We start from the raw sequence: 12937 nt of genomic DNA on the forward strand, positions 1-12937 counted from the left end.
AAATACTGAGTAAAGATTTCTGAAGATGGCTCCTTCCCTGAGAGCGTTAGCTGATAGGAGATTTCCCTGGGAGTGATGAGATTTATGTCCTGGGTTAAAGACGACACACGTGCTCTTCAGAGCCGTGAAGCTGCTTTGGTACAAACATCTGAAGAACTGATTATCTGAAGTGCTCAGAAAGAAGTACTCGGAAAGTATTTCTTGAACAGAATGTGCTGTTTCATACTTTCGAGATAATACCTACCATTGCGTTTGCTTCTTACAGGAACAAAATATTCAGAATTCTCTAGAAAAAGAGAGTGAGGGGCAGTGTAGTGGTGGCCAAGACTTCAGATGGGAATTTTGAAAAATAGTTTTGAGCAACGAGGCATGGGAAGAAATGTGTAGAGACAGCCAAGAGCAGTGATTGATTTCCCAGTCTCCAACTGACACTCATCTGATCACACCAGTCTTTTTTTTTTTTTTTTTTAATGTTTTCCTCTGTGCTTTTCCACAGAACTGCCTTCAGCTGAATTTTATGACAGAACTTCCGGTTTCTTCATTTAAATTGGCAGGAGTCTTTTTTTTATTATTTTTGAGAAAGTATTTTGAAAGTTCATACTCTTTCAAGGGTAAGGCAATAATAGTGTGTAAATATGGGTTGCTAAATAACAAATAACATCTCTTATTTTTTCTTTCTTGATATTCAGAAACAACTCTACAACATAAGAAAAATATAGTCTGGAGAATCCAAGAGTTACACACAAAATTATGGGGTTTGTGGTGTTGATTTGATGGCAGATTTGCGTGAATTTAGATCCTAATCCAAACCCAATGAAATCAACACCAGGATGATCGTGGTCAGCAGACCTTCTCTGCTGTTCATGGAGTGTTGCTGTGGTGAGCACTTGCTCTCTCAGCACATTTAAGTACATCCACAGGACCTAGCAGACAGAAGGAATCTTACCAATAAATGAAGTTAGAGAGCAACAGAAACTTGCAAAGCCAAGACTGAGCAGACAGCATGGGATATAAATGAGGTGCAAGCGAGGAAAAAAATTAAATCAGTTTTGATGCTGAAGTACTGCCTTGTCAAATCATTCCCTCTGATAACACTGCAGAGGGCTACCAAATTCAGCGGGGTTGAATCAACGTGAATAAAATTTGAATTTTTCCGAAGTGATAGAGCAATGCTGGAGCTATTTAGGATTGAGGTGTTTTGAGATACCTTGTAGTGTTCATCCCAAAAGGTGAATGGCCTCCTGCTTTATATTCTGTGATGTCAGGCACTTATTCCTTTGAAGGGATTTTTTTTTATTAACAGCCCCCCCCCAAATTACAATGTCTCATGGAGTCACACTTCAGTATTTCTCCCTGACATACTGCTACTAAAGAGCAAGTTTTCAACTGCTCATAGATTGATTAGAGTATTCCCCTGCCCTGCCCCTTGTGGTATGCCCCTAAGTGTAAAAAAGCCCTTCTTAATGGGTTACATATATAGTTATATACTTGGTATACCACTAAATATACAGAAAAACTTCTTAATGGGTTTAAGTTTTGTTACCTTGAATCTTTCCTACAATAACGACCCATCTGTGTTTTGTGAGTAGGTTTGACCTCACGACGGTATATTTATTACATAGGGGGGAGCTTGGCTCGCAGGGCTGCTCTGGGACCATCTCAGTGAAGGGGCATTGTTGTTACAGCTGTGTGGTGGTGGTGGGTGTGATGCCAGCTCTTCTCCCTGAACGTACACTGAAACCTCCCAACGATTTTGTAGAATGTTCATGAAATGAAATCTGGTGGCAGGAACGGCACAGGCTGACCCTGTGGTGGGGCTGCAGCACACAGGGCACACGGGGAGGGTATACGTGGCATCTTTAGGCAGTCCCAGCTGTAAAATGGCAAATAACATCTCTCATGTGGTGATTTGTTAGCATGAGTTTGGCACACGCAGGTGCCAGTGAGTCTTACCGGGAACTGTCATTCCTATGGACGGGGTATAGGGTGTTTCTGACAAAAGGAGCAATTGTTTGTAACGCTTTGTCTTGGGGAAAACTTGAATGGAGAGACGGTGCACCACTGCAGGATCTGAGACTTTTTATGTTATCCCAACTCATCTCTTCCTAGTTTGTGGGTTGTTTCAACACAGAGGAATTTCATGAGACTTGTGCTTCCATGAGGGATGTTACAGAGGGAAGTATTTGAACTGTAAGGAATATTTAAAGCAGTTAAAGAAACATAACTTGGTGGCATAAGCATATGCACTTAAGTCAGGACTGAGGTAGATATACTAAATTTAAATGTCTGAAATTGGAATGAGAGCCCAGAGTGAAGGAAAAAAACCACCCCCCCGTCTTCATACACAGAAGTACTTCAAGTGCAAATCCACCCCAGAAATCCCCTCTCATGCCTGTTATATGGAGTAGGCTTTGCTCTATGGCACTTGCATTTGGATGGGATTTACCACACCTCTAGCCTTGATGTACTTTATGTTTCCATATGTTGCAAAAGGAGCAAACCGGTCCACTACAAAAAGCCTGGCCCTCGCATCCATCCCCCAGCATTTCCTATGGCAGTAATAACTCCGTGTATTTCACTGCATACTCTCCACAAGCACGTTAGCAGGCAGAAGGATGTATTATGTGTGAAATCAGAGTGAGACACCACAGCACACCAGAAGCTTTTACATCAAGTTTATAAGCTCTGCCTTCTTTAAAGATATTTAGAGTTGTTTCAAAGTGACAGAGATTACCTTATTCCCCGTAAGGTGTTCCATGGGTGAGGCAGTTTTTTGGCAGGGATGAGGAAGATGATTCATTTGTCTAAACCACTCAACCTCATTGTATGTTCAGCTGGTAAATGGCAGTCGCACCCAGACAGACTCCCAAAGAAGAAAATACCTCATTGCTCATAGAAAGGAGGAAACGTTGCGTTCGCTAACATTACAATTTTCATGGCACTTAAAATAATAAGCAGCTGGGGCTAGGAGTTGATTTATTCTCTTATTCACAACTCTCTTCTCTTCCACTTCTTTATTGATCTTTTAAGCACAGATACAAGGGGTTGACCAAATCCTTACTTGTTCCTGCCCTGTGAAAGTTTCCTGATTTGGCAAAAATAATTATACATTTAAAAAAAAATAATTTTTGCAAATGCAGTAATTTGCACAGGTGGATTTGTGAACGTGTGCGTGTTACAGGGATGGTTTAAGAATCTTGTCTGGAAATCTGCCCTCAAATACCTTGCAGTAATGGATATTCTAATTTGGTTGTTTCAAAGAGCAAGGCTACGAGGCACCAGAGATTACTTAAAATGAAACATGTACATCATTTTGATAGAAAAGTCTCAGCAGGCAACATGGAAAAATGATGTACAGCGAATCAAAACAGATCCTGAGGGCATGCCGAGCGCCAGACCCACTTTCTTTCCCAGCGTGCTGGCGGCTGCGGTACAACCGCGCTCGCTCAGTGAGCTCATTTACACTGACTTGACATTTTGGTGAGGGCTTGCACGGAGGTAATCACCTCCACCAGGGCAAGGGCGTTGACTGGCTTTTGCAACTATGATAAAATGATGCCAGTTTTGACAGCGAATGTTTAAAATTAAAGCCATCTGCATGTCTGACTGCAAAAGGCAACCAATATTTTCAGAACACTGTCAAAAATAGTTTTGGTCTGGTGTTTGCCCAAGTCCTTTGAGTTGTCCTAGAGCTGGTCAGAAGAACTAGATTTCAACAGGAGATTAACAGATAGATGGAACTTTTCACTAAATGTTTTTATCCTTTTTTTTTCTTTTTTTTTTTGACCAGTTCTACTTGCATCTAAATTTTTGAAGGAAATATAATTTCTCTGCTCTTTTGATCTTCATATTTCCCCCATGCTGGTGCTATAGGAATAATTCAGCAGAAATCTGCAATAATGTTTTGTCTCTTGATGATCAATATCATATGAAATAAAAGCTCTGTTCCTACAAATAAGCTAGGGATTTCTGCTATCACGTTAACTTTACTTTACCTTAGGCATATAAACTATTATTTGGTTTACATATATTGAATAGTTGTTTAAAAAAAAGATCAGACCAGTGGATTGGACCATGTGCAACAATGAGAATAACAAAAGAAATCACATGTATTTGAAGTCAAACATTAGATGGACATGTGGAAAGAGTGAAAACTCCAGGATGGGAAGAAAAGCAGTACTGAAAAGAGCAGATATGTGCACAAAATTATTATTTACTTAAAATTTATAATTATATAATTAAAGTTATAAAATTACTACGCTGTTACCTAAAAAAAGACATCTGGGTGCACAGTTAGTGACATTTCATAGCACAACACTTATGTTACAAGTGACAGATAGCTTTCCTGCTCCCAGTCAGTGTGTTAAATATGTTAGAAGTTTGAGTATTATCATGTATATCCTAAACACCCGAAACTGGGCTCCTGCACCAAAGCTGGACACCAACCTCACCTTCTGGTCAGTGTGGCAAAGTGGGGGCTCATACAGAGGAGATCTACCTGCCTCAGGAGGGGGCTTGCCCTGTGGGTGTGCAGCTGTGACTGGTGAGACCAGATGTCCAACGCTGAAGGCTTGCAGTGGGTCCAACGACTCCACATCATTGGGGAAGGGGAGGAAAGTGTAGACATGAGGCAGTTGCTTCTATTCACCTATGTGTGCGATGGCAGACTTGCCAAACTGTGCAGTCTTGTCATGTGTAGCTTGTTTGGGTATTCAACTGGGTATTGCACTGGAGATAATTATGGTTGTTTACCACTTGCAAACAATCTTCTACAGAGCACAGACAAGATCACGGCTCTGTCTCAGAATTTATAACAGAAAGGAGAATTAATGAAATTTAATAGATTACTTATGCTGAAGTTCAGTCAGTCTGTTCTCAGTGTTTGATTACATTTGTTTGGGGAGCCACGGGAAGAGCAGGGCAGGTGCTAGGAGATCTATGGTTTCAAGCTTTTGGCCTCCTTTCCCACTCTAGCTGTTTGCCTACAGCCATGCTCCTGCTCCTGCTCCCTCGGTGTCCCCATGCCCAGCTCTCCTGCAGTGGTGACCTGCCTCCTCACCAGGCCTGCTCCTGGGGCACCTCATGGGGCTGGATGGTGGCCAGGGCCGGGGACACAGTGCTCCTGGTGATGAATCTGGTGTCACCTCCAGCCTTTGTCATCCTGAGACAGGTCCTTTGACTTCTGGGCTTTTGGGGAAGAGCAAGTGACACTGTCTGCTCGTCTCCAGCTGCATGTCCAGAGGCATAAGCTGTTCATGGATACATGTGTTGGGAAGAGGTTTCCACTGGCTTGTGGGTCCTGAGTGACCAGGAATATCCAAGCACTAATGAAGGCTCAGATATTTTGGAGTAGCTGCCCCAGGAGGGGCTAGCATCCTGCAGACCCGCTGGGCTGCTCTGCAGCCTCTTGTTGCATTTAGGGTGAGAATAAATTTGGTAAGAGATAAATCCCCTTGCATTCTAGCCGGTCCTCAGAGATTAGAGGGGATAGGGGTGGCTGGAATTATCCCTTAATAGGTATGCCAATTGGAGCCGGAACTATAGGTCTGACCCGGGTGCCCGAACAGCCTGTATGCTGTAGGTCCGGTTGCGTTCAAAAGAAGCCGTCAGATTCACGAATAGTGTGGATTAGTGGCCATTACTATAGGTCTGACCCAGCCCAAACAGTCCATATACTGTAAGTCTGGTTGCATTCAAGAGAAGCAGTCAGATTCACGAATAGTACCATTTATTTTCATGCAACATCTACAGATTCTTTAAGATTGCCTACGATAAATGCACAAACTGCAGGTTGGCTATATAGCACTACACACAAAAAGAAACCTGATTGCAATCACATACACACAGTTCCTGGGTAATCACTCGGTGTAGCCGAGGAAGCCTTACCAAAAGGCGTCCCTTCTGGGGGGGGCGAGAGTACAAACCCGTCGATCTGTCCCTCTGTTTTGGTGTCAGATTATTGTCCCTCCAAGTTAGGTACAAACTTGGGGTACTATTTATCTTAGTAGGTATGGTGAGTGGGTGGGACTGTAGTCAAATCATTATTCTGTCAGTAATGACATAATTAATTTCGTGGTGCCAAGGGATACAGTTGGTTTTTGTGGGGAAAAAGAGGGAGGACGGGAAGCAAGGTCGACTTGGTATGATGGGTGCAGCTGGGTTGTGTGGGAAAGAAGGGAGGAGGAGGCACAGAGTTGGACGGTTGCTACAAAAAATCATATTTTGAGGGAAACGAGTAGAACAGGAGATAAATCTGTCCTTGAGGTGAAAGAATGGGACCGCATGGCCTGCACCCCGCTTCTCAATCCTCCTTGGTGCCACATCAAACACAAATCACTGGACCTTCATCCCGTCCTGTGTTTATTCTGGGCACTCTGTGTCAAGGAAAATGTGTGCTTTGCAGATTTCTCACTGTTTTGCTGTTTTGCCATCATCATGCTTCCAATACCTAACACCTCTCTTCTTTCCTCCGCTCCGGCGGGGAGTCCTGGCACCCTCCTGGCATGGTACAGCTCGTTTTGGTGAGCTTGAGCTTTGTGGTACCTAAAGAAAGGCACCTGAAGTAGAAAGTCATGATTTTGGCTTCACTGCCTTTACAAATCTAAGCCAAGTTTTTTGTTTTTTGTTTTTTTTTTTTTTTGTGCCTCCCAATATTATGGACCCTTTCCCAGGCAGAGTGGACAGAACAGCAAGAGATAGACTTCGCTGTAACTTCTTTTATTAAATAAAACTGAAAACAAAATGCTCATTTCCAGCACTGCCCTTGTACCGGACAACCCTTGGTAGCACTTGGCAATGCAGCCACGCACATCAATGTCCCTGGATGCCAACCTGCAGGTCGGAGAATGTCTGGGCTGGCTCATCCCTGCTTGCATGTTAGATGGCATCTTCCCTCTGGTGATTCTGCAGTATCGAGTGTAGGCTGGTGTGTTGGCTGGTTCCAGGATAACCAACCACACCTGAGCCTCCTATCCAAACCAGATTTACCCAGCATTAACTTCGTGGCACAGTTGTGTGTATTACATACCCAATAAAGCATCGCCAAGCAGGGTGGCCTTACCTTTGCAAGAGTGCTGTAACACAGAGTGTGGTAAGTCAGTGACAAAAAACACTTGCTTTTTGTGAGTCAGCAGAGGTGAACGCTGTGGGCACAGTGTCCACAGTCAGAGCTGGTGAGAAGATGGTCGAGTCCATTTACGGTGGTCAAAGGCATTTATCAGCCTTCCCCTCTCCAGGCTACCAGTTTGTTCAGTTTTTCTGTCCAGGTCACATTTTCTGCACTTCTTAATTTTGTCGCTTTCCTCTGAGCTCTCTTTAACTGGTCCACATCTTCCTTGAAGTGTGGTGCCCAAAACGAGACACAGAGGCCTTGCCGGGCCTTCACCAGCACCAGGCAAAGCAGGAGGACCCCTCCATATGCCTTCCAGCCTGCACCCCACTCTCGACATCCCCATGAGATTGCTTCCCGCCCCCACAAGAATTTGACGCTGCTGCCTGGTGCTGTGATTCACTCCACTGATCTTGCGTGGCTCCTCACCCTGTGTTCGCACAGCTGATGCTTTTGTCAAGGCTTCAAGCTTTTTATGCTTGTCCTTCTTGAATCCCACTGCCGATCTGAGAGCACTTTGCAGATTTTAGATCATTGTGAATTCTGCTCCCGTCTTTCAGCGCCTGCAGACCTTCCGAGGTTGATGTTTTATGCATACCCACTCTCATAACATGAGTCATTAGTAAAAATATCAGGCAGCCCCCATACACAGCAGCGTGTAGCAGCCCATTCGGTACTTTTTTTCCAGACACTCAAAGAATACTGTTCATTCTTTGTAGGTTTTTGGGCAAGACCTGTAATCTAATTACCATGGTTCATTTAAGAGTGCTTTCCCCCAGCTTGTGCATGAGAATGTCATTTGCGAGCATCTTACTGAAGTCATGCATTACAATGCTTGATCTCTGACTTGTAATGTTGTCTAAGAAGGAAACTGGGTTGGCTGCACACAATTTATTCCTGGTAAACACCTTAGCTGCTTCTTATTCTCTTATTTTTCTGTGGGTTTGCAGATAGCTCTGATTATATGTTGAGTACTGTTGAGTGTTTGTTGAGCACCGTTGAGTGGCAAGGTGATCCTAGGCTTTTCGATCTGAAAGATATTTACCCTTTTTTCAGTCTTCTGGGACCTCTCCCATCCTTCATGAACCTCAGCTATAATCACTAATGGCTCTGAGACTCCTTCAGCCAGATCCCAAAGTACTCCAAAGTGAATTTCCTCAGGTCCACCTGATAATAGCATAGTTATTAGGTGAATGCTTGCTCTCTGGCTGCAGCAATTCTCAGGTAATGGAAGCAAATGGATTATGATACTAAAATATTACTTAAAATAACCATATACTGATTATATTAATTAGATATCACAACTATTAGATATCACTGTTTCAGACTTGGTATGTACAAAGCATCTGAAGCATTGGCATAACTTCCTTTCAACACTATCATCTAATACAGCACAGATGTTTTTGGTGAGGTTGATGGTCTGAATGATTCAGTTGTTTCTGTGGTCTCACCGTGCAAGCATATTGATATTTTTCCCATACCTTTTACTAGGAGCCACCAGAAAAAAAAATCTATTGCTCACCTTTGACTTTTCAGAAACACTAAGAGGTAACCAGAGTGACCTGTCAAACTTTACATCCTGCTCATTTGCATGGAAAGTGAAAAGGGGCAGGAAATTGAGTTTAGTGTTGGCACGTGCCTAGTGCAGCAGGGACATCCTGGGGACCTCGCAGAGCATCTACAATAGGAGTAGTAGGTGTTCATTCATTAAGGACTGATATCATCAATGGCTTTAGGACACTTAACATGTTACTTACGCAGCTGGAGGAAGGGAAGATCACTGAGTCAGTTGCAGGTAGATATGGAGACAGATGACTTAAGATCTTGGCAGGTTTTGATTCTTCCTCAGGAGGAGAGGATCTTATGCACTCAGGAGGCCATAATTTCTATTCAAGAGATTTTTTTTAAGCCACAGGATAGTTTTTTTATTGTTGTATCCTTACCTATGGCAGCAGCTGATATTCTTCCATGCAAGTACCGAGGCTCTTCAGCTCAAGCACCTGATGGTATCAGGCAACTGAGGGGGGACTGCGGTCAACCAGGGTAACCCATGCAGCCCAGAGTGCTTCACTCCCACTACCATGAGTAGAGCAGAAGCATGAGAAAAAGGAAATATTACTACCTGCCTGTTGCAGGGGAGGAACTGAAACATCTACAGGAGTCCCTAATCAGCCCAAAATGTAAAATTTGAGCTGTGTTCTCCACATACCGTCTCTTTTTCTCGGTCTCTCTCAGCAAAGCAGATGATTTCAGGTTCCTGGCACCACCTCAGCTCACATAGCACAAAGCACACAAAACACTTTATTTACAGTGCAGCAAGACCTGCAGATAATTCATCCTCAGTGATATTACACTATTACTTATAGATGCCTGTGTTGAAAATAAATGAAAATTATTATTTATTGAGAACTTCTTAGCAGTCTCTGGGATTAAAGAATATAATAACCGGTAACGTTTTACACAAAACGTTGTGTTAACAGAAAGAATACTATAGTATAGGTATTGACAAAAGAATATTTCATTTAAAGGGCTGTTAGACTACAACGAGTACATGAAGTCCAGCTTTAAAGGAACCATGAAAATTGAGGTAGAGCACAACTCTCTTTTTAATCAAATCTCAGGGATGACAGTGCAGCTCGTGAGCAACATGATATGGCCCAGGGCTGGAGGGAGTTCAGTGCTGACACATGCAAGATCATTTGCTGTGCTGCTTCAGGCCCCTTTCAACAGGCATTGCATGGTGCTGGGGTGCAGGGTATCTCTAACTAACATTATTTCTGTCTGAAAAGGATTGTGGATGACACCAAGCTGGTGCAGAGGGAAGGGATGTCATCCAGAGGGACCTTGACAGTCTTGAGGAGTGGGCCCATGTGAACCTCATGAAGTTCAACAAGGCCAAGTGCAAGGTCCTGCACATGTGTTGGGGCAATCCCCAATGTCAGCACAGACCGGGGGATGAATGGATTGTGGAGAAGGACTTGGGGGTACTGGTGGGCAAAAAATTAGATATGAGCCAGCAATGTGCGGAAGCCAACCGTATCCAGGGGTGCATTAAAAGCAGTGTGGCCAGCAGGCCAAGAAAAGCAATTCTCTCCCTCTACTCCACTCTCATGAGACCCTACATGGAATACTGCAGCCAGCTCTGGAGCCCCCATGGATCTGCTAGAGTGGGTCCAGAGGAGGCCACGAAGATGATCAGGAAGATGGAGCACCTCTCCTGTGAAAAGTAGCTGAAAGAGTTGGGGTTCAGTCTGGAAAACAGAAGGCTTCGGGGAGACCTTATTGTGGCCTTTCAATATATAAAGGGGGCTTATAAATAAAATTGAGAGAAACTTTTTACCAAGGCCTGTAGTGACAGGGGAAGGGGCCATGGTTTTAAACTGAAAGAGGGTAGATTTAGATTGGATATAAGGAAGAAATTTTTCATTATGAGGGTGGTGAGACACTGTAACAGGATGCCTTATCATTGGAAGCGTTCAAGGCCAGGCTGGACGGGGCTTTGAGCAACCTGATCTAGTAGAAGGTGTCCCTGCCCATGGCAGGGGCGTTGGACTGGATGACCTCTGAAGGTTCCTTCCCACCCAAACTGTTCTGTGGCTTTGTTGCTTGGGAAAACCAAGTGTGAAGAGACATGTATTTGTTTGCTGTAACAGCAAGTTCAGCTTGGCCTTTGGCAGTGGGAGATTTGATACTTAAGTGGATTGATTTTGGTTTGGGTTCATCCTAGCTAGCTATGGGAACCTAAATGAGATGCCTAAGTTAGAAGCACAAACACAGTAGGCTCCCTCCATAATCAGTGGAAAGAAAAAGGTGCCTCTGTGGGGTGGACTGGCTCACCCAAGAACAGAGAAGCATTTATTGCGCTCTGGTGACAGTGGGAAGAACCTAAAATAATTGCATTCCTAGTTTAAATACCTCAGATATTTTATGTCAGTTGAATCTGGGTGTTTATATACAGGTTGCTCAGATAGCAAAAGAATGATGAGCTACGTAAGATTCAAGACAGTATTCAAAGCATATTTTAATAGAGCTGCAGAGTTTTGAGCTGCACTTTCTCCTTTTTGTTTTTTGTTTGCAGATTATATTTTTCACCCAGAAATGATTAATTTTCTGCTGTTCCTTCATAGCTTACATAAAAGATTGGGCAACTTGTTAAATTGTATTTGTATGCCAATTGAAATTAATCAATTAAGTGGCCTCTGTGGGGCTGTTGGAGCACACGGGCATCTCCTGCTTGGGCCGTGCTTCATGCCCAGGGGTCAGCAGAAGGCTCTGGTGGCCACTGGGCTTCACCCTGGCCCTCAGTCCACCTCCAGCCCTCAGTCCACCTCTGGCCTCCAGCCTTCAGCCTGCAGGCAGTGGCCATGCCTCTGCTTCAGGGGAGGCGGGAGGTGAGCTGGCTGTCACAACCTCATTGTTGATAAGAGTTGTTTCCCTGGAAGGACCACCATGAGAGGTGGTACTGGAAGGGATGAGAGTGACCAGACTGGGGGTCACTGTTCCCATGGTGGGGAGATGGAGGGCAGTAGCTGGTGGGGTTGTGAATGTGCTTTGTGGTGGATCCTTCAGCACTGTTGTGGTTTTCCAGGTGCCTGGAAGCTGTTCCTTCTGCAGAGGGCATCCTGCCGCTTTCAGGGAGGATGGTCAGCAGACATGTGCCAACCATCCATCTAGCAGCTCCTGTTGTAGCACAATGACAGCGCACACATGGTGGCAAGGGCTTCAGCTCCCAAGGAAATAGGAAATGTCCTTTGTGAGCTTTTACTTCCCATGCGGATGCCCAGACCTGTGCATCTTCATTGCAGCCTTTCTTAATACTAGTCAGTCTTGTTGCTATAATATGCACTGCTGCATTCACCCCTCCAGTGCAACATGCTCTTACTCAGCGCTGCTTCAGCTTTCTGAGGCTTCCAGAAGCCTCCATCCGGGAGGTGAGTTGCAGTGGGGATGAGTATGCTGGTCAGTGCCCAGATTCCACTTTCTTGGACCCAGAGAGACCATCCTGCAGCTCAGTGGCTCCCTCTGAAAGCTGCTCAGAACCTGGCAATCATGCTTTTGAATTTGCTAACTGATTATTTCAGTGTCTGTCTTCAATGGGAAATTTCTCTTATTGGAATAGGATGTTTTTGTAGAAATAGGGATGATTTGTGTTCGCTGCTTTGAGCTTTCTAGAAGTGAGGTGTCCAGCCCGTAGTCAATAAGGAGAGAAGCACACATTCAGGGGAGGAGTTGGCCCAACTCTTCTAGACACCTCCTGAAGGGGATGAATTGCTCTCTGGGGATGCTCATTTTTTTCAGTGATTATGGAGAGAACCTATGGGAATAGCTCAGGCTGAATATTTAATATACAGTGGATAGGCTTAGTGAGATAAAGGTGTAGCATCATACTCCAGTGTCGATATCCTTGAGCAAACTCTGGGATTTTTAATGTGCCACCTGATAAGAACTAATTTTGCTTTAATGTGGGAGAGCAATTATTAAGTGGAATTCAGACTGTATGATTTTTTTAAAAAAACCAAAAAGTCTGTTGGTGACTGGTTGCTTTACATTCATTCTCCTTGTGTCACTTTGGCACAAACTTGTATTGAGACAGTTGCATAGTTAAACCACAGCTAAAACTACCCAGAGCTTGAGTGAGTCCCCAGCTTTGCTAAACGGTTGCAGGAGCATTAGCTCATTAAAGCCACCCTGGGCTCAGTGTCACCACGGTCTCACTGCATGCCTGGCAGTTGAGATTTTCAGCTCCTCTCACCCGGTGGGTGGGATGCTTGTTCTGCTTCTCTTGTTCTTTGCGGAGTGATGCCTCTCTTCCCATCACACGCCGTTCTG

Source organism: Strix uralensis, chromosome 3 (assembly GCF_047716275.1).
Source record: "Strix uralensis isolate ZFMK-TIS-50842 chromosome 3, bStrUra1, whole genome shotgun sequence".
Taxonomy (NCBI): Eukaryota; Metazoa; Chordata; class Aves; order Strigiformes; family Strigidae; genus Strix; species Strix uralensis.